The 19,611-nt window shown below is 33.4% G+C and overlaps 1 long non-coding RNA gene across 1 annotated transcript in view; it reads right to left on the bottom strand.

Moving 5' to 3' along the window:
* LOC143242775 (uncharacterized) overlaps positions 1 to 1,442 on the bottom strand; it is a 37,395-nt gene extending 35,953 nt beyond the window's left edge. The window contains exon 1 of the long non-coding RNA XR_013023226.1: positions 585 to 1,442. This is a non-coding gene — a long non-coding RNA (uncharacterized LOC143242775). The remainder of the gene's footprint in view (positions 1 to 584) is intronic.
* Between the last annotated feature and the right edge of the window lie 18,169 nt (positions 1,443 to 19,611).

Raw genomic sequence — 19,611 nt, 5'->3', positions numbered from 1 at the left:
TTTAATATTCCCACTTTTGGTATTCTAGATTCAGACAGTTATAAAAATAAATACGATACGTATAACATTCCTTTTTTTTTACATATATAATGTTAAGTACTCTTCTTGCAACAAGAACCCAGCTTTCACCAGGACTGAACCTAAAGGTTTGATTGTATCTTTATTGATGAAATTTATAGTTTTAAGAAATGGAGTTTAAAAGGAAAAAACGTTTTGTCAATAAACAGTAGCACGTTTAATAGATAGAAAATGACCGTTTATATCAACGCGGTCCCAACACTTTTCCCTTGCTGTACTTGCCGTTAAAAGAATCTTTTTTTTTTCGTAGAAAATGTTCATTTTTTCTAAATTTTCCAGCACGGCGTTATCTAAAACAGCCCAATATTTGCTAACCCTAATTGCTAAGCCTCTCTCAGGTTGTAGAGTAACATGAATGTCACTTCTCGTGACATTCAAGTTAGAAACTTGTCTAACTTTTAGAAACTTTCTAACTTTTGTTTCTCATTCAAGAATTTAATTCAGAGTTATATAATGACCTTATGTGAATATACATTTAAATTATTTATATAAAGCTTTATACTTACAAATTGTACTGTTCGAAATACCCATGAAATGCAAGGTACGTTCGAATATAAAATTGTTCTTCTTCTTTGCACAGTTCGGTTCCAACTTTAATACGTTGTCACCTTAGTTAATATGCAAATATTTTATAATATTATGGTCCCATTTTATTGTTGTCTTTCTCAGTTTGTATTGGTTAGAAGCGTAGGACCAATGAATTGTTATAAATATATGACGTACGTGAAAGAGTAGGTTGCTTACTGAATTCCGCGCAAAGCTACTCGAGAGCTGTCTGCGCTCGCCGTCCTTGATTTAGCAGTGTAAGACTAGAGGGAAAGCTGCTAATCATCACCACCCACCGCCAACTCTTGGGTTACTCCTTTACCAACGAATAGTGGGATTGACCGTCACATAATAACGCCCCCACGGCTGGGAGGACGAGCATGTTTGGTGTGACTGGGATTTTTTGTTTTGTTTACAAGGGACATGTAATGTACACTGAAATTTACATTAAGTACTGTCAGTTTTGTTGTGTCTATAAATTAATGGTTAGAAGTTAATGCAAGGCCATGTAAATTAATTTAACATTTACAGAACTGTTAATTTCAGTATTTGCTTTTATCTTGTGCATCATCATTATTATTCTGTAAACCAACAATATTTTGTATGGAATTTTGAATTTAACATATTTTATTGTCCTATTTTTACTAATAGGATATCAGGAACAGAATACATTTTAAAATTTCTGGAGTGTTAAAAACTACATCCAGTGTTTCTTTATATTATAGCAGTCATCTACAGTGATATTAGTTTTTTTTATGAGCCTTGTTTCTTTGCTTTTGCTTTCTGGCATCAGACAAAAACCATTGTAAATCCATATCAGCCAATGTGGCATAACATTTTATGAGACAACACTAAGTAAACAGTTTTTTTCTTAATTGTAAAATTTCTATTTTGGACTTTTTAATTAGAATCAATTAATTGAGATAATGAAGTTACTTAAACAGATTCAAAGTGTTTTATAAACTTTAGACATAAGTGTGGAAATACAAAGTAAGTAGGTCCTTGTATTTTATCTTTCTTGTTTGTCTGTAGGACACTCAGTTGAGAATCATTTTCATTTCTTTCTCTACTCAAGAACAAACTGTCTGTGGTCTGTCATTTTGTGGATAAACTTTATTCAAGCCTTAGAACAGTGGAAACAACCATATGATAAGGTCAAAGGTCAGATATCTAAAAGTTATAAGCTAATAAACGTTTATATAAAAAGCAGGATAAATTATGTAAAGTGCAACAAAAAATAAAAAAAGAAGAAAAATATGCCTTGTATAATTTTCTATGGATAATAAAATCATGGTTTTGGTATGATACCTCTTCATAACCAATAACTGTAAAATTATTCTTTACATCCATGTATGGTAAGGTCATACCTAACAAACATCTACTTGATCTGCAGAAAGTCTAGAGAAAAATAAAGTATGTAGTCTTTACATGTTATACATGAAGAAGTTATCAATATAATGTAGTTATAACCAAGGCCTGTTTTTGAGCTTTCATTCCATGTGGTAGGCAAGATTCCACCACTGATTAGGATATCGTAAAAACGTTTCGACCATTTATGCTTACATTGAGCAACTGTCTGTATGATACAGTCAATCACTGCTGCCACACAGTCGTCTATTGGTGGCGTACAAACAATGGTATGACCAAATTCTGCTAGAACAGTAAAAGAGAGTCAATTGGTTTTATCCAGCTTCCACTGGAGCCCGTGGGTTGGGTGGCATCGAACACGACCAGTCTCTCTCAGAATTATTGGAAAATGATTACTGCCTTGTGGATTATTGTCAACCTACCATGAAAAGTGGGGGAACAGTTAAAGGAAAACATCGTAAGATCAGTAGCACTAAAGGACTGATTAGGTGCATGACAATAAATATAAGAACCAGAATTGAAAAGAGAAAAGGAGTGATATGAGAGCACAAGCTCTACAAAGCAAACCCTTCCATATATATCAGCACTTTATCAGAGGGGACTATATCCACTGAATTCCCCAGGATTAAAAGGGAGATGGCCACTGTTTAATAAAAGTATCGTGGTCTGATTCATCATGGGTATCTCCAGGCGAGAGGTTAAGAGAACAGAGAATGATGGTACGACCAAAGGAAAAACAGAGGGTTACGGTCTTCAAGAGTGTATCGAATTACAAAGATAGGGTGGGCACATGCTGATCAACCAGCTGTGCCATCCCTCAATGCACTCGTCCATCACACAAACTGTCATTTCTGTACAAGAAAAACTGCCGAAAAATGTATGTATCTGCTGGTTTCAGAATTTGTTTCTGTAAGGAAATACATACAAAATGGTAGGAAGCAATTAATGCCTTGATGTCATCCAGATCAGAACATAAATCTCAACAGTTCCATTGTATCAACGTGGCCGTTTTATTTATGTTTAGGCAAATTGGTTGGAGAGTCCTTCTGTTTTCGAACAATTCTTTTTTTTTTTTTTGAAGGAAGATTTTTTTCTTCCAACCATTTAGCAGAAGTAGGATAAGTTAGAGCCATTGCAAATGACAGAATATGGGTCCGTTTCACACTCATTGGCATCGTTTTCCTTGTCACTACAACAAACTCACATCAAAGAACCACGACATGATGTCTTCGAGTGACCGAACCATTGACACTGGAAACATCTGAGAGGGTTTGGAATGTATGTTCGTACCTTGCAATAAAGATAACCTGCCTTGATGGTGGCAGGTGGCCACGGTGATGTGAATGTTAAAATGAGGACATTGGTTGGATTCATAATTCTGTCTTTGTGAGTGGAGAGACGAAACCCCTTGGAGGGAGAAACCAGCAAGAATCTCCGGCTTGGGAATGTTCGTCAAACCCTCTTAACAATAACTGCTCATGACGAATTCAAAGTATCATGAGGCGTAATCTCAATAGGTATATTACTAATCACCTTTGAATGTAAGAAGAGTTTGCTGTGTTTTCATATGGATGTTTCAACCAATATGTCATTATAGCGACGCTTTTTGACTGACCAGCAAGTCCCTATAGTCCTTTTTAAATAAAAAAGAAGACATTTGCCCGAAACGTTTATCTGAAATATAATGTAATATAAGAAAATGAAGTACAGGTGTTAAAGATGTTGAAGATTACTTCTCAGAATCTACAAGTCATGGTCGTTTACCTTTGAACTGTTTTCTCACTATTTTATTTAATTATTATTTGGAGGATCAATAGTAAAAAAACTTTTCGGTGCTCACTTACCCCACCCACCGTGGAGCCCTACTAGGGGACGCAGTACAATGCCAAACAAGGACACCGCAGCAACGCCAAGGTTTCGTGAGCACTACTACCAAACATCAGCATCAAGTACAATGTCCACAACACCTGTTGAGAACATACAACACTGGTAGTTGTTTGACACTAGCCCAAGTGGACGAACCGATTGACCCTTGGGAGGGCACCCCAAGGCCACCCGTCTACAGGAATTCAAGACCAAGTGGTATGTTAATGTTGGACCACTTAACCCCCAAGATCCTCTCCTCCACTTCACGTGTCACCACACACGCAGCAAACATGTGGGTGGCTTTTTAGATCCCAGAGGAGGTAAACTGAAAACTGGACTTTCCCTGGGAGGTCCCTTCACCACCGAGGAGTCGCTGAAATGTTTCAACTTCAAAACAACTGAAGGAACTACCACATAGAACTGACATGAAGATAGACATCATCATGGAGTTGATGGTTACTTGCCTATTACGTGTGTGTTTATATTTTATAACACAGTAATTCGTGTACAATATTTTATTTCATATAATTTAAAAGTTGTTCGTAACACATTAATAAATAGTCAATTCCAGATTTTACAGTCTTGGGAATTACTGGAAATCCCTTAGGTCACAGTACAAATTGTATTAAGGGGTAGAGGGCAGCACAGTCCAAAAGCTTCATGCAAGTGTTCAAGCAAAATTAATTTCCTTAGAACATTGTCTCATATTAATCTATTGGTTGTCGAAAATTAAAATTGTACAGTTTGTACTTAAAGAATACAAGTAATTAACTGTACTGTATTAATTACAAACAATTACATACTCTATGAAATTAATTTTTGTTGTAGCTGTACCAACTATGGATATTGAATCCAGCTTTTAGAACAGAAAAACACTTCTTGACTGTCACCAGATTCTGAATGACAATCAGTCACAACGTTATATGTATTAGGGAAGAGCGAGCGTTGTCAGACATTTTTCATCATATCATTTACGGTTTCATTAATTCTGAGTGTATTAAACAGGTCCTAATAAATGGAATCAATGATCGTTCTTGGAGATGGTTCACCGTCTATATGATCCACTGTTGTATTATTCAACGTGTAATCTAACTATCTCTATATGATCCACTGTTGTATTACTCAACGTGTAATCTAACTATCTCTATATGATCCACTGTTGTATTACTCAACGTGTAATCTAACTATCTCTATATGATCCACTGTTGTATTACTCAACGTGTAATCTAATCTATATCTATATGATCTAACACCACTGTTGTGTATTACTCATCTCTATATGATCCACTGTTGTATTACTCAACGTGTAATCTAATTATCTCTATATGATCCACTGTTGTATTACTCAACATGTAATCTAACTATCTCTATATGATCCACTGTTGTGTAACTCAACATGTAATCTATCTCTATATGATCCACTGTTGTATTACTCAACATGTAATCTAACTATCTCTATATGATCCACTGTTGTATTACTCAACATGTAATCTAACTATCTCTATATGATCCACTGTTGTATTACTCAACGTGTAATCTAACTATCTCTATATGATCCACTGTTGTATTACTCAACGTGTAATCTAACTATCTCTATATGATCCACTGTTGTATTACTCAACGTGTAATCTAACTATCTCTATATGATCCACTGTTGTATTATTCAACGTGTAATCTAACTATCTCTATATGATCCACTGTTGTATTATTCAACGTGTAATCTAACTATCTCTATATGATCCACTGTTGTATAACTCAATGTGTAATCTAACTATCTCTATATGATCCACTGTTGTATTATTCAACGTGTAATCTAACTATCTCTATATGTATCCTATCTCTATATGATCCACTGTTGTATAACTCAACGTGTAATCTAACTATCTCTATATGATCCACTGTTGTATTATTCAACGTGTAATCTAACTATCTCTATATGATCCACTGTTGTATAACTCAACGTGTAATCTAACTATCTCTATATGATCCACTGTTGTATTACTCAACGTGTAATCTAACTATCTCTATATGATCCACTGTTGTATAACTCAATGTGTAATCTAACTATCTCTGTATGATCCACTGTTGTATAACTCAACGTGTAATCTAACTATCTCTATATGATCCACTGTTGTATAACTCAATGTGTAATCTAACTATCTCTATATGATCCACTGTTGTATTATTCAACGTGTAATCTATCTCGTTCTTCTAATTTTATTTTTTAACCTACAGTTTGACCCACACTTTTAAATAAATGTTTCATCAGTTCTTGCGTTAGCCAAAATAATACATGTAAACGCACATCTAACTCATACGATTCGACTGTTTTATTTATACGTATTGTAATTATTCTTTCAATTGTTCCTCATCTGTTTTCTTCAACACATTGCTTTTCTTCCTGGTATATCATTTACAACACATGTCTTTCAACCCTTTGTTTCTTGGCAGATTGCCAGTACTGTTTTCAACGTATTGAATGTTTGTGTATTTTTCATACTACAAATATCATTATATTTTAAGTTTTACATATCTTTTCTTTTATAAATCACAAATCGGAGACTAATCATACCCAGTACATTAAATATTTAAATTATTTTATATTTCTAATAAAATTTCAAGAGCTGCTACACCACTTATCCTATGAGAGACATCCTGAAAAACATGCTTAAATATACATTTTATATAGTTTTAAGTGCAACCAAGACTTGGAAAAGTTTGACTTTCTCTAAAACTTTTATTTTTAAATTAAAGAAACTCTCCACTGTTGGGTGACATATAATGATCGTACATTTCTAATTCCTCGTCTCTATAAGTTATTAATGCCATACGAGAATGACAGTCAATCATTCAGTGTGAATGTAAGGTGCTTCTGCCTGGCTTTATTCCCGTCAGTAATTAAACATTAGGAAGGGTGAGAACTAACTTTAGTGTTTCTTCGATAAACACAAAACGTTATATCAACATTTTGTCTTCATCCAAACATTTTGATTTCCAAGTCGTTAAGTTTTGCTATTGCCGTTAAGTGTTAAGGTAAGGTTGAACACAAACGTTTTATCTTTACTATTGTTTTTTAATTCATGAGCTAAATTCTAAATCAGCCAACTCAACGCTTTCACATAGTCCCATATGGCACAGAGATAGGTTTAAGTACTTAGAACATTAAAATCCGGTGTATTTTCCCTAGTGAACACAGCCGACAAACCGATATGGCTTTATTCTCACAACAAACAAATAGTCTTAAAATATTTAAATTATTTCTGTCATATCAGAGAAATAAAACACTATATCGTTTAACTTTATTGTTATGAAACTCTTCAGAACCAGTGGATATTATAAACATTACCACATGATTTAGACATATTAGTTCAGATACAGTTTGGTAGAGTTTTACTTTGGGGTAGACAGTAAATATTAGTTAATATCATTGTTTAGAGAGAAGCGTTTAACCTGATTGGAGGGCCCCGGCATGGCCAGGCGGGTTATGGCGTTCGACTCGTAATCTGAGGGTCGCGGGTTCGCATCCCCGTCGTACCAAACATGCTCGCCCTTTCACCCGTGGGGGCGTTATAAAGTGACGGTCAATCCCACTATTCGTTGATAAAAGAGTAGCCCAAGAGTTGGCGGTGGGTGGTGATGACTAGCTGCCTTCCCTCTAGTCTTACGCTGCTAAATTAAGAATAACTAGCGCAGATAGCCCTCGTGTAGCTTTGCGCGAAAATTCAAAACAAGCAAACCTAATTGGAGAATATAGCAAAACTTTTCATTTAGTTTCATGAAGGATTACAAAAGAACTTCTGAGCTAACTCCAAGAACACAATAAAATTACTGAGCTATCTATTTCAATCATTGGTTATTAATATCACGTTTTATGGGAACTGATATTTTAAAAAAGTATTCGTACCCAAGAATTGAAAACGAAACTTTTAATACCATACACACAGGTTGTGCATTTTCACTTCCGTATGGAACATGTCATGGAGTCTAATAATTGTAAAATGTATTAAAATGATGGCGAGGTAGTTAGGGCACGTGGCTCCTTATGTGAAGGTCACGGGCTCCAAATCTTGTCCCAGCCAAACATGCTTGCCCTTTTCAGCCATTATAATGGGGACGCTATAATGTTGTACTCAATTTCATTACTCGTTGGTAAAAAAGTAAGTCAAAGCTGGCGATGGGTAGTGAGAACTATCTACCTTCCGTAGCTGTCTTTCATTGCTAAATTAGGGACAGCTAGCGTAGACAATACTGGCGTAGTTTTGCGCGAAATTCCGAACAAACAAACGTATATTTTAGAATATGACCAGAGTGACTGCTGCCCTCTATCGGAAACTTTTGAAGTTCTCTTATTAAGGAAAGTACATTTAGTCTTAGCTTTTGATACCGTATTCTATCTTATTTTATTCCTTGCAATCAAATTGCGAAGAGTTTCAGTATAATATGATTCTGGAATTGTCTTTCGTTTTTGCGATATTTACGATTTACTAATTTTTGTTTCCATTCGAAAGTGAATAAATGTCTAATTTACAGTGTAGAGAAAGAAACTTGGTTTCCAAAAATAAAATTTCGATTTTTTAAATATAGAAACTGAAGCTAATTTTAAAGAGGTATAAAATAAAACTCATTTACGCACCACATAGAGTTAAAATGTATTTTATTTTACTTTTTATGAAGCATCATTATTATCGTGTTTGTATTCTCCTTGCGCTTTAGTTCAAATCGATATTGATGAGTTTCGCAGCGCCATCTCGATGTTAAACTGCTTCCAAACAAATATTAAAATATTCGAATTTTAAGTACAAAGGCACCCATAGATTAAGGACATCTGGTGGAGCTCAGTAATACGGCCGAAGACTTATAACTCTAAAAGTCTGGTATTAATGTTCTTGGTGAGCAGACACAGATAGTCCGTTTTGATGTTTTCTGATAAAAAAAAACCAACAAAACAACGTAGAGTGAAATTCTCGATAATTGCAGCAACTAAATTAAAATATTCATCACGCAATTTATCATTCTCAAAAGTATAGTTGTTAGTACCAACGTTTTTTTATTTCAATTTCTTTTTTAGTTTGATTATTTTTGAAATTCTCAATTTTCTAATAACGCTTGTTAGTAATTGTTTACATTTTATTCTGTTTAGTACTAGAAAAATATGATACTTTCTACAGAGTGTTTCCCCAAAGTAAAGTTGTAAATATTTCGATATGCATAAGATTAACATACCCTTCCCTTTTTACTAATTAGAAATCAATTTATAGAGTCAATTAGTGTTGTTCGAAAACGTATTTTAATTGATATCCACTAAATTTATATAGCCCAGTTATCGATAGTTTCGTTGTATTAATTTCCAAGAGGTAATTTCGATATAATGATAACTAACATCAACCTATCCTGATTCTTGTTATTTTTAGAAAGAAACAAAGGCGAATGTTTTCACCAATAGGAAGGTCATCCAAAATTGCAATGCCTCAAGTGAAATAACAAACATTATCACAAGTCTGGAAGGATCACATGCCAAATATTTTATACCAACACAGCCTCATAAATATAAACCAATTATCTCATATATATCAGAAACTCTGTTAACTGTAAGGAAGAAGGTACCTTCACATTGTAGACGTCACAACAAATTTACGAAATATAAATCAATGAGACCTGTTTACTTCAAAGAACTGCGAGATTTGTTTCAGGAAAGTAAATCATCAGAGTCAGAATGTTCAGAGGACTAGAGTAGATAGAAAAATTGAGAAACGTAAGCTCCTGAAACATATTTAGATCCACAAGAATTTTTTGACTAGTGTTTAACCGAAGTAGAAAGCCAGATGCAAGACAACAACAGAAGAACTTCTGTGATCGTACGATTTTCTTCACTAATAAGAGACAGTGGAACTCGATTTATATTTTCTTGTCCCGAATTTTCACAAACTTAACATCGATAAAAAATTTAAAATAAAATGTATGTAAATAGAAAATAAAAGTTATAGAGTATTTAAAATTGCCTGTTTTATCGCTTTAAAATCCACGTTTGTTTCAAAGAAAATGATTATTTATTACAGAAGCTTTATAAATTATAACTTCACTACAGACACACAAGTTGGGGAAAGAATGATTTCAAATTAGTAATTAATATTTTTTGGATATACAAAACTGTTTAGTTTAAGAGTTATTATTCAATTCATTTGGTGAGTTAATATTTAATGATTTAAAAAAAATAACAGTGATTATTTAAGTTTAGTTGTATGACGTGGCAAACAAACACACTTACCACGTTGATAGCCCTCGAGTAGCTTTGTGCTAGCCGTCCCTTATTTTAGTAGTGTAAGACGAGAGGGAAGGCAGCTAGTCATCACCACCCACCGCCAACTCTTGGGCTACACTTTTATCAATGAATAGTGGGTTTGACCGTCGCATTATAACGCCCCCACGACTGAAAGGGCGAGCATGTTTGGCGCAACGGGGATGCAAACCCGCGACCCTCAGATTACGAATTTTCTCAGATAATTAGTCAATGAGAAAAAACGTGAAGTTAGCTCGTGTGAGAATAATTAACCATATCTGGCGATATGATAAAGTTAGTTTCAAAGTTTAATAAATATAATAATTTGTATTGTAAAGGGGATCTATATTAATTGAACCATTCTCTGTGGATTTTGATGAGAAGTAGACAATTTTCTTAAAGTTATGATATAACTGTTGTAACCCATGAGGTACTTACTGAGTGAATAATTTACTAATAGTACTGTGAGTAAAAGAAAGTACTGTGTGAAAAATAGTTTATATTGTCAATTATATTCTTAAGTAATTGAATCAGCCCAGGTGGGTATTTGAAAATAAAGATTAATTATTTAGAGTTTTGGATACAACTGTGATATTTCATGGTGTAAATATTTTTTGTTCATACGTTTGTCTCATTTTGAAGAGATTATTATTTAAAACAAAAATTGGTAGTTGACTAGAAACAGGAGTCTACCAAAGGTTACATGGGGTTAACAGACAAATGGGTAAAGAAATGTTATTTATAAAATATTTAACGTTGCGAAGGAATGGAAGTCCATAACTAACAAGCAACAGCAGAAATCTCAGTATAAACTTGCTATAGCAACTTCTATAGATGGTGTTGTTAAGAAACTAGAAAGTTTGACTGTCAGCATAGATGCTGCTGCCAAAAGAAAGAGAATCAATAAAAGATGCCCGATTTACTATGAGAAGGAAGTACACGACTAACAATCAACTTAAGTTAACAAATGGATCAACAGTGCCAATAGTGATTGGAGCATGTTAGAGATATTCAGAAGTACCAGCAAATCACAACATGCCAGTGAGGGAAGAATATGTTGGGAACAAAAGAGTGAAGTGCCTACAAGAAATTGTTTGCAGTAGTGAGAACCAGTCTACTATATTATGACCAAATGAAAGGCAAACTGCACATGTGAGTGTGTGTGTGTACTTATTGATGGGACAATGAGAAAGTGTCCAATAAGAAAATAAAGATAAATCATTATATTATGTGGGAGACCTGGAGACAACAGTATAAAACATCCACATTGGACCAAATTGTTTAAAACATACCAGCTAGTAGAAACTCAGATACTAGACCGAAAGAAGATTGATGAAACATTGGTGGTCACCACTAGTGGTCAAGAAAAGAAGAACAAGCAAGACATCAAGACGTTACAAGTGTCAAAAGGGAACATCCCGAATGTAGGTTTGTAGGAACTGAAGGAATCATAAAAGAAAGTCCCTCCATTGCAGAAACTTTGGGACAATACCTGGGAGAAAATTTAACAGAAGACAAAGGAGATGGTACCAACAGAATAGGGAGTGCTATATCAGACCTATCAAAGACTAAATGCATGAAAAACATACATATATAAACGAAGAAACACTGGCAGTCACCAATAGAACTCAAGAAAATAAGAGCAAATATAACACGAAAATCTTACAAAGGTCAAAAGGTGATATCACGAATGTAGGTTTGCAGGAATTGAAGGAAGCGCAAAAGAAACACTTTTCACTGCACAATCTTTGTGACAATATGTGGGGAAAAATCGAGCAAAAGACAAAGGGGTAAAGCACTTATAGAGCAGAGTATTAGATGGAATTGCTGTACCAAATCAAACAGAGAACTTATACTGGGGAAGTGTAGCAAATCATAACAACAGAATTCAGGACTCAACTGATGGAACAAATTCACGAGTTGACTGTGCAAGGACACCAAGAGCAAAGAAGATAGCAGATAGATCCACTAGTTATGTTCATTGCCCAGGAATCATCAGAGATGTGAGCAGATTTTGCTGTCCATGTACTATCTGCCAGAAGACAGTACCAGGAGGGAGGGTGGTTGAGGTGTTACTGGGGGAAATTTATTAATTAAAGATTAATTAATAATGCGATTAATATATGGTGAAGTGCAAATTCTTAATTAATATCTAAGTAATACTTTATTTAATTAATATTAATAAAGTAATTAGGTGATGGATATGTATGTGATATGCAAAATTAAATTAATTAATATACAAGTTGGAGTAATAACCAAATTTATTATCATTTTTTTTTTCAAATACTTAATGTGAAACCCATGTTTTCCAAAACGAGGATGTTATCAGGCAGCATAACATGATCATGTCACTAATGTCAGAGGGCGAGCTGCTAGAAGTGATGCCATCACCACAAGTGTCAACATTGATCTTTTCATATTATAACACTAGATTTATAGTTTTCGCTTTTACACTCACTTTAAAAGTATCTTCTGATTGAAAACAACAACACACTATGATTTTTTGTAAATGTAGTTTTACTCTATTGTAAAATAAGACTTCAGATATATGGCATATTTTACATTTTTAAATATGTTATGTTTTTTACTTATGTAAAACTCCACTATGTTTTATGCAGGTATATGTTAATATGTGTTACTTAAACAATGACTCAATGGCTTTCACTTCTATATTTCTGTGGACTTATAATGCTAGAAAATAAGTTTAGGTAAGCGTGATGGGCAGCCACAGATAGCCCATTGTGTATTTGTGTAGCTAACTTTAAACAAAAATAAACAAACAGTTCTACATTTAATTTGCATGGCATAGTTTTGCATTTATAACATTTCATAGGTATAGCACTTATCGATAACAAATCAGCTTACATTTCTATAATTAATATATTGTATAACATATATTTGTAATAAACACAAAAATAAATCCAAGACGCCGCACCAATCAAAAGGATCCCCAGGATACAGGCTATAATGTGATATGTAAACTGTACTCTAGATTTTGAAGGTGATTGATGACGTAGAACCTACATTGTGGTTGGAAACACTGACTGATGACGTAGAAACCACATTGTGGTTGAAAACACTGACTGATGACGTAGAAACCACACTGTGGTTGGAAACACTGACTGTCAGTTTTAACCTCCACTTGCCAGTCTCACATGAAGAAATTCAAGAGCAATAAAATAATCAAAATCAATTGAAATTAGAAGAGCGAGATGTGGGTGTTTCACATCTCTTTCACCCTTTACTTCCAGCAAACAATTGTGGGAAAGTGACTGCTCTCCAAAGTAAAGAAGAAGAAATCAAAATAATAACATATCACCACTTAGGGGTAAGTAAGATAAACTTACCTCCTGAAATTGGCATTTCAGCCCGAAATATGAAGGTAAGGAACTAATTAGTAGCCTTGCAGACAAGTAATACTAGAGTGAAGGGACCCAACCAGTTATTCAAAATAACTAATATAACTCTGAACCACCATCCACTGTATTGTTTGTTTGTTTTGGATTTCGCACAAAACTACTCGAGTCCTATCTTTGGCAGCCGTCCGTAATTTAGCAGTGTAAGACTAGAGGGAAAGCAGCTAGTCATCACCATCCACCGCCAACTCTTGGGCTACTCTTTTTACCAACGAATAGTGGGATTGACCGTCGAATTATAACGCCTCCACGGCTGAAAGCGGATCGGGTGCGTTCTGATGAATTAACGATTACAATTTCACAAAAATGTGAACGCTAGCTTGACAATGAATGTGTTTTCAAAATCATTAAATTTAAAGCCATTTTAGTATGATCGTCAAATAGTATGAAAAACAGCCTTTGTTAGCGCTCCATAGACACGACATATATTTGAAGTTAAGCTACAGATGATCTGACCACTACGGGTATCGAAATCTAGATTATAACGTTGTAAGTCTACAGACATATCGCTGTGCCACTGGGGGACGGGGCTCTATGCACCAAGTAACAAAATTAATAATGTTATCAACAAGTTCTCGGGTGTATAAAAATAATTTTCTAGATCTTACTAAACTATGTATCAGTGGGAATCAGATAAAATATTTGAATGAGCTTCCATTGACACAATGATTATTGGCAATCCAAAAAGTTTGTTTTCTACTTATAAAATCTACAAAATAACTAGTTTCGTCACTGACCTACCATTAAAGTTATTTATTAAAACATATATATATTTATATATTCTGTTCAATGATGTTATAAAGTTACTGAGTAGAGGGCCTAAATTTGTGCGCAAAGCTACACGAAGGCTATCTGCGCCAGCCCTCTTTAATTTAACAATGTAAGACTAGAAGAAAGGTAGCTAATCATTACCACCCGCCACCAACTCTTGAGCTACTGTTTTACCAAAAGTAGTGGGATTGATTGATAGTTTATATCGTCCCCATAGCAGAAGGAGCGAACATATTTGGCGAACTTTACGTTATCAGTAGAGCGACATGATGAACCTGAAATTCTGGTTAGCTTTATAACCTGACCTACATAATATTCGATAACAAAATACTGAACCTAAAACAAAAACTCTTCCGCTTTGTAATCTCTATAAATGAGTTTATAAGTTGTATTCTATGAAATATACTGAACCTAACAAAATGTAAAAAATCAAACAAATAATAACAATAATAGTTATATTATCTGTGGATATAACCAACGTTACTAACCTCATAAGTTTATAATCTTCTGTTAGAGACAACATATTTGTAAAGTTATGAGATTTTGTTGGCTTTTGATCTCAGAAATAGCCTCAGTTTTTCACCGGTAAGTTTGCAGGCTTATAACGCTGAAATTCGGGTTTCGATACCTGTGATTGGCATGATACAGATAGTCTATTGTGTAGTTTTGACCTTAACAACAATCAAATCACACCTCAAAGAAAGTTGGGTTAGTTTCAGTTTATACATGTGGCAAATCATTTCTTGGAGTCTATAACGTCAGTGTCCCATTTCATTTTTATCAATTGCTTTCCTCGCTCACATTTCGTTATGATCATTTGCTAGATTGAGAGCTGAGGTTCCGTGGCTCACGTTCAGATATCATCAAAATCAAAATCAAAAACACGCTCCGCACTTTCGAACTTTGGGTGTATTATAAGAGTGACAGTCAGATCCTGCTATACGATCTCAAAGGATTTGTTTGTATGAATTTCACGCAAAGCTATACGAGGGCTATCTGCGAAAACATTCAATAAAATAATTCCATGGTATACAATAATTATATTGATTCGTGAGATGTTCTTTATATTTCTTTGAGTTTATGAATACAATTATAATTATGACCATCATTCTACTGAAGACTCGATCACACGAGTGACAGATTTAGTACAATTTGATACCATGATGTGTAGAGTCACAAGATGCTCACAATCACCCGGAATACTGCTGTAATGCTAGAAAGCTGCCAACAGGGGCTGCGATTGGACGAAGTTTCAGGATTCCCACCTTCCTTCTTGGTGAAATATAAGATCGAATTTGATTTTCTGAGCAGTTCCTCGCGGTCACGAGTCTCGTAACGTTGTTTCTCTTTTCCATCCTTATAAGGTAAGTTATTTTTTTAATTTAAAATACAATGGAATAAAACCTTAAAGGTTTTATTCAACGTTAAGAAAATTATGGTGTCTACAACTGAGGTACATACGAGAAAATTATTAACCTCTTGTATTTTTAACTTAGTATATATTCTCCTAGGACAGCAAGTATATATATGCATAAAACTATCTTTATACACTTCGTAGTCTGAGAAATACGTCATGTTTCCAATGACTTTACGTGTTTTAAGTTTCAACAACATTATATGTTATATTTTTAACAAACTTGTATATTATATTTTCACAAATACAATATAACAAATTTTTTTCGATATATGTCTTATGTAAGCAGCATGCATTAGGGTTATTACACAATATGAAGTATTATATATAACTTTAAATGTTACATAAAAGATAACATCACTTATCTACAGCATAACTTTGGATGTTACACAAGAGGTGACAACACTTATCTACAACATAACCTTGAATGTTACACAAGAGATGACATCACTCATCTACGACACAACTTTGGGTGTCACATAAGAGATGACATCACTTATCTACAATATAACTTTAAATGTTAAATAAGAGATGACATCACTTTTCTACGACATAACTTTGAATGTTACACAAGAGATGACATCACTTATCTACAACATAACTTTGGATATTACATAAGAGATGACATCACTTATCTACAACATAACTTTAAATGAGATGACATCACTTATCTACGACATAACTTTGAATGTTACATAAGAGATGACATCACTTATCTACGACATAACTTTGAATGTTACATAAGAGATGACATCACTTATCTACAACATAGCTTTAATCATTAGCTAACAGGTTGCGTCACCTATCTAACGCAAAGAATTTTTTCAAGTGCCAATCCACTCAAGTGTTCGTCTGTGCTGTAGCCACCGCGAGTTTGGAAGCCTAGTTTATATTGTTAGGATTCCTCAAGTTTACTACTTTGAAATTTGTCCTAGTTTATATTGTTAGGATTCCTCAAGTTTACTACTTTGGAATTTGTCCTAGTTTATATTGTTAGGATTCTTCAAGTTTACTACTTTGAAATTTGTCCTAGTTTATATTGTTAGGATTCCTCAAGTTTACTACTTTGGAATTTGTCCTAGTTTATATTGTTAGGATTCCTCAAGTTTACTACTTTGGAATTTGTCCTAGTTTATATTGTTAGGATTCCTCAAGTTTACTACTTTGAAATTTGTCTTAGTGTATAGCGTTAGTATTCCTCAAGTTTACTACTTTGAAATTTGTATTCATGTATGTAAACGAAACAGAAATGACAAACGTTTCGTGTTTTCTTTTGCAAATAAATTCGTTTTTTTTTCAGCGGTAGAACGTGATTCTGAATCAATGAAATAATGTTGAAACATGTTTGTTAATCTTACTGAGGTAAGAAGTTATGGACATTTTGAAACACAAGACCTAAAGCTGTATAAACAGCCACACTACGCTCCAAGTGAACAGCTTAATAAGATTTTTATTAGTAATTTTAATAATATTTTACTAAAATTTCACTGTTAATTTGGAAGCTTTAAAATAATCTTTAGAAAGATTGCAAAGATGCGTTCTTTAAGTGTTTTCTAAATTCAATATTAATGAAGGGAGTATATCAAATGTAGTTAAAAAGAATGAAAAGCATCGTTAAACAAAAACTATATTCTTGTCTTTCTATAGATATTTTCAGAAATCTTTGATTTGAGCTTGGTTCTTGCTGACTAAAACTATTTACATTCATATTAAAAGCTCGATAAATTCTCATTGTCAAAATTATTAGACACAACTCTAACTTAGTAATATTCTTATAATAAAACAGTTGCTGTATACTTCATTACCAGTATCAGTAATATGTCTTTAAACGTTCGGGACTCTTTCAGCAATATTGCTGACACTTGAATATAGCTTATAACCAGAAGAGACTTATCAAAATATCACTTATCAATTATCATATCAAAAGAACCTTCAGTCAAAAATCAAAGTATTATTCTTCCACATTTTATATATCCAATATACTTATGTCTGTTATTATAGAACACACCACACAATAACAATGTGAAATTACAGGCTTGAGAATAAAACTGATACATTTATTGACAAAATGTCTAAATACACTGTTATTCTATAAACACTTTAGTTCATAAAATACCAGATCAACTTTCATTAAACTTTTCTACACTATGTTTTTATTACGGTTTCAGATAAAGTCTATATTTTATATCTGTATAACAATACGAGAAAATAAACATTGATACATCATACAAAACATGTTTCAATACACAAATAAACGAATAATGGATTCAAAATAAACTAAAGATGTAAGATTTCACTTTGTCGGCTCAGAAAATTATTTTACGTTTCATATGTTTTATTCAGATGTAATCGAGTATCTTCTACTTCATTGAAACATCATCAAATATATTAATAATAAGAGGTGCAACTGAAGTTAGGTTGGTTTTCAATTCTATACTTTGGATTCTGGCAAAGAAAATCTGTAAGAGTTGTGAGTTTAGAAAGGGTGGATTGAAGTGAAGGAGATTTTGTATCCTGTTCTACAGTTAAGGTATTTGTATTTTTTTTCAACTTTGAATTTAAATTATTTGAGAAATTTCTTAGTGGGTGTTTTGAAGAAGAGGTGCAATTGAAGTTCGGTTGATTTTTAATTCTATACTTTGGATTCTGGCAAAGAAAATCTGCGAGAGCTGTGAGTTTAGAGAGTGTATATTGAAGTGTAGGAGATTTTGGTTTTGATTCTGCAGATAATGGAAATGTTTTTGAATGATTCTCATCGACATGTTTAAAGAAATGGTTGGCAATTTCAGTTTTCGGCAATCCATCAATCCATCAATTTCCCTTGAAATTATTGGCTTTTTGTTATCCTTATGAAATAAACAAAAATATATTAATAATATATTTGTCTGAAACAAAATCGTTCACGTAAAATAAATAATATCCTTATTTAACGGAAAAACATTCATAATTAAGTAACTCAAATGTATTAATATTGATGTTAAAAATACATTAAACTCATTTCATTTTTAAATATCAGATGTGTGGTTTTTAACATTTTCCTCTAGCAATATTTAGTGTAAATATTAATCTGTCCTATATATAGATATATAGTGGTTTGTCATTTTAAGAAAATAAAGACATTTCGATCAGTATTGAAATACAGAAAAAAGTAATTAATGCCAAATTACTTTCAGCGCTTATGATGATTTATCAATATCAGTTTACGTTCATCTTAACTTCACAGCTAACTCACTTTGTGTACGTGACAACCGAGTAGCAAAACAGTTACAAAACTGGTCCACCAAAACTTGTAATACAGGAAAAACGTAATAGAAACCTTAGCTACTAAGTTATTGTTCATATATCTCAGACTGTAAAAGGAATTCATATTATTTATTTATTATTGAAATATTAAAAATATCTTAAATATCATACGGTGATGAACAACTTCTTAAAGTCGTTTCTTTTTTCATTTCACCTAAAGACTTCGATGTTAAAAATCTATAATGTATCAGTGAAAGAATAGAGGGAAGGCACCGAGTTATCACCACCAGCCGTCAACTCTTGGGCTACTCTTTTACAAATAAATAGTGAAAAAAGAAATAAAAACGAAAATATTAATTGCACATTAAATGAGTTAGCTGGTGAGTTTATATTTCTAACGAATACGGATAATTAACACTTGAATCTACATATTTTCACCCACTGTAAGTACTAGTTAAAAATTCGAGTTTAATTTCATAGTTGTAAAACTCCACACCTTCCTTATTCGTAAGCCTATTACATGTTAGAAATATATAATCTGTATAAAACTCATTACCTATAAACTTGAGTGAATTCGATCCCATTGGATGCCTCTGTACCACCTAACAATAAACAAATTAAACCAACAAAAA

The sequence above is a fragment of the Tachypleus tridentatus genome, unplaced genomic scaffold (genome assembly GCF_004210375.1).
Source record: "Tachypleus tridentatus isolate NWPU-2018 unplaced genomic scaffold, ASM421037v1 Hic_cluster_2, whole genome shotgun sequence".
Classification (NCBI taxonomy): Eukaryota; Metazoa; Arthropoda; class Merostomata; order Xiphosura; family Limulidae; genus Tachypleus; species Tachypleus tridentatus.
Note: the sequence above shows the minus strand (reverse complement) of the source record. Positions and strands in the feature narration are given on the sequence as shown.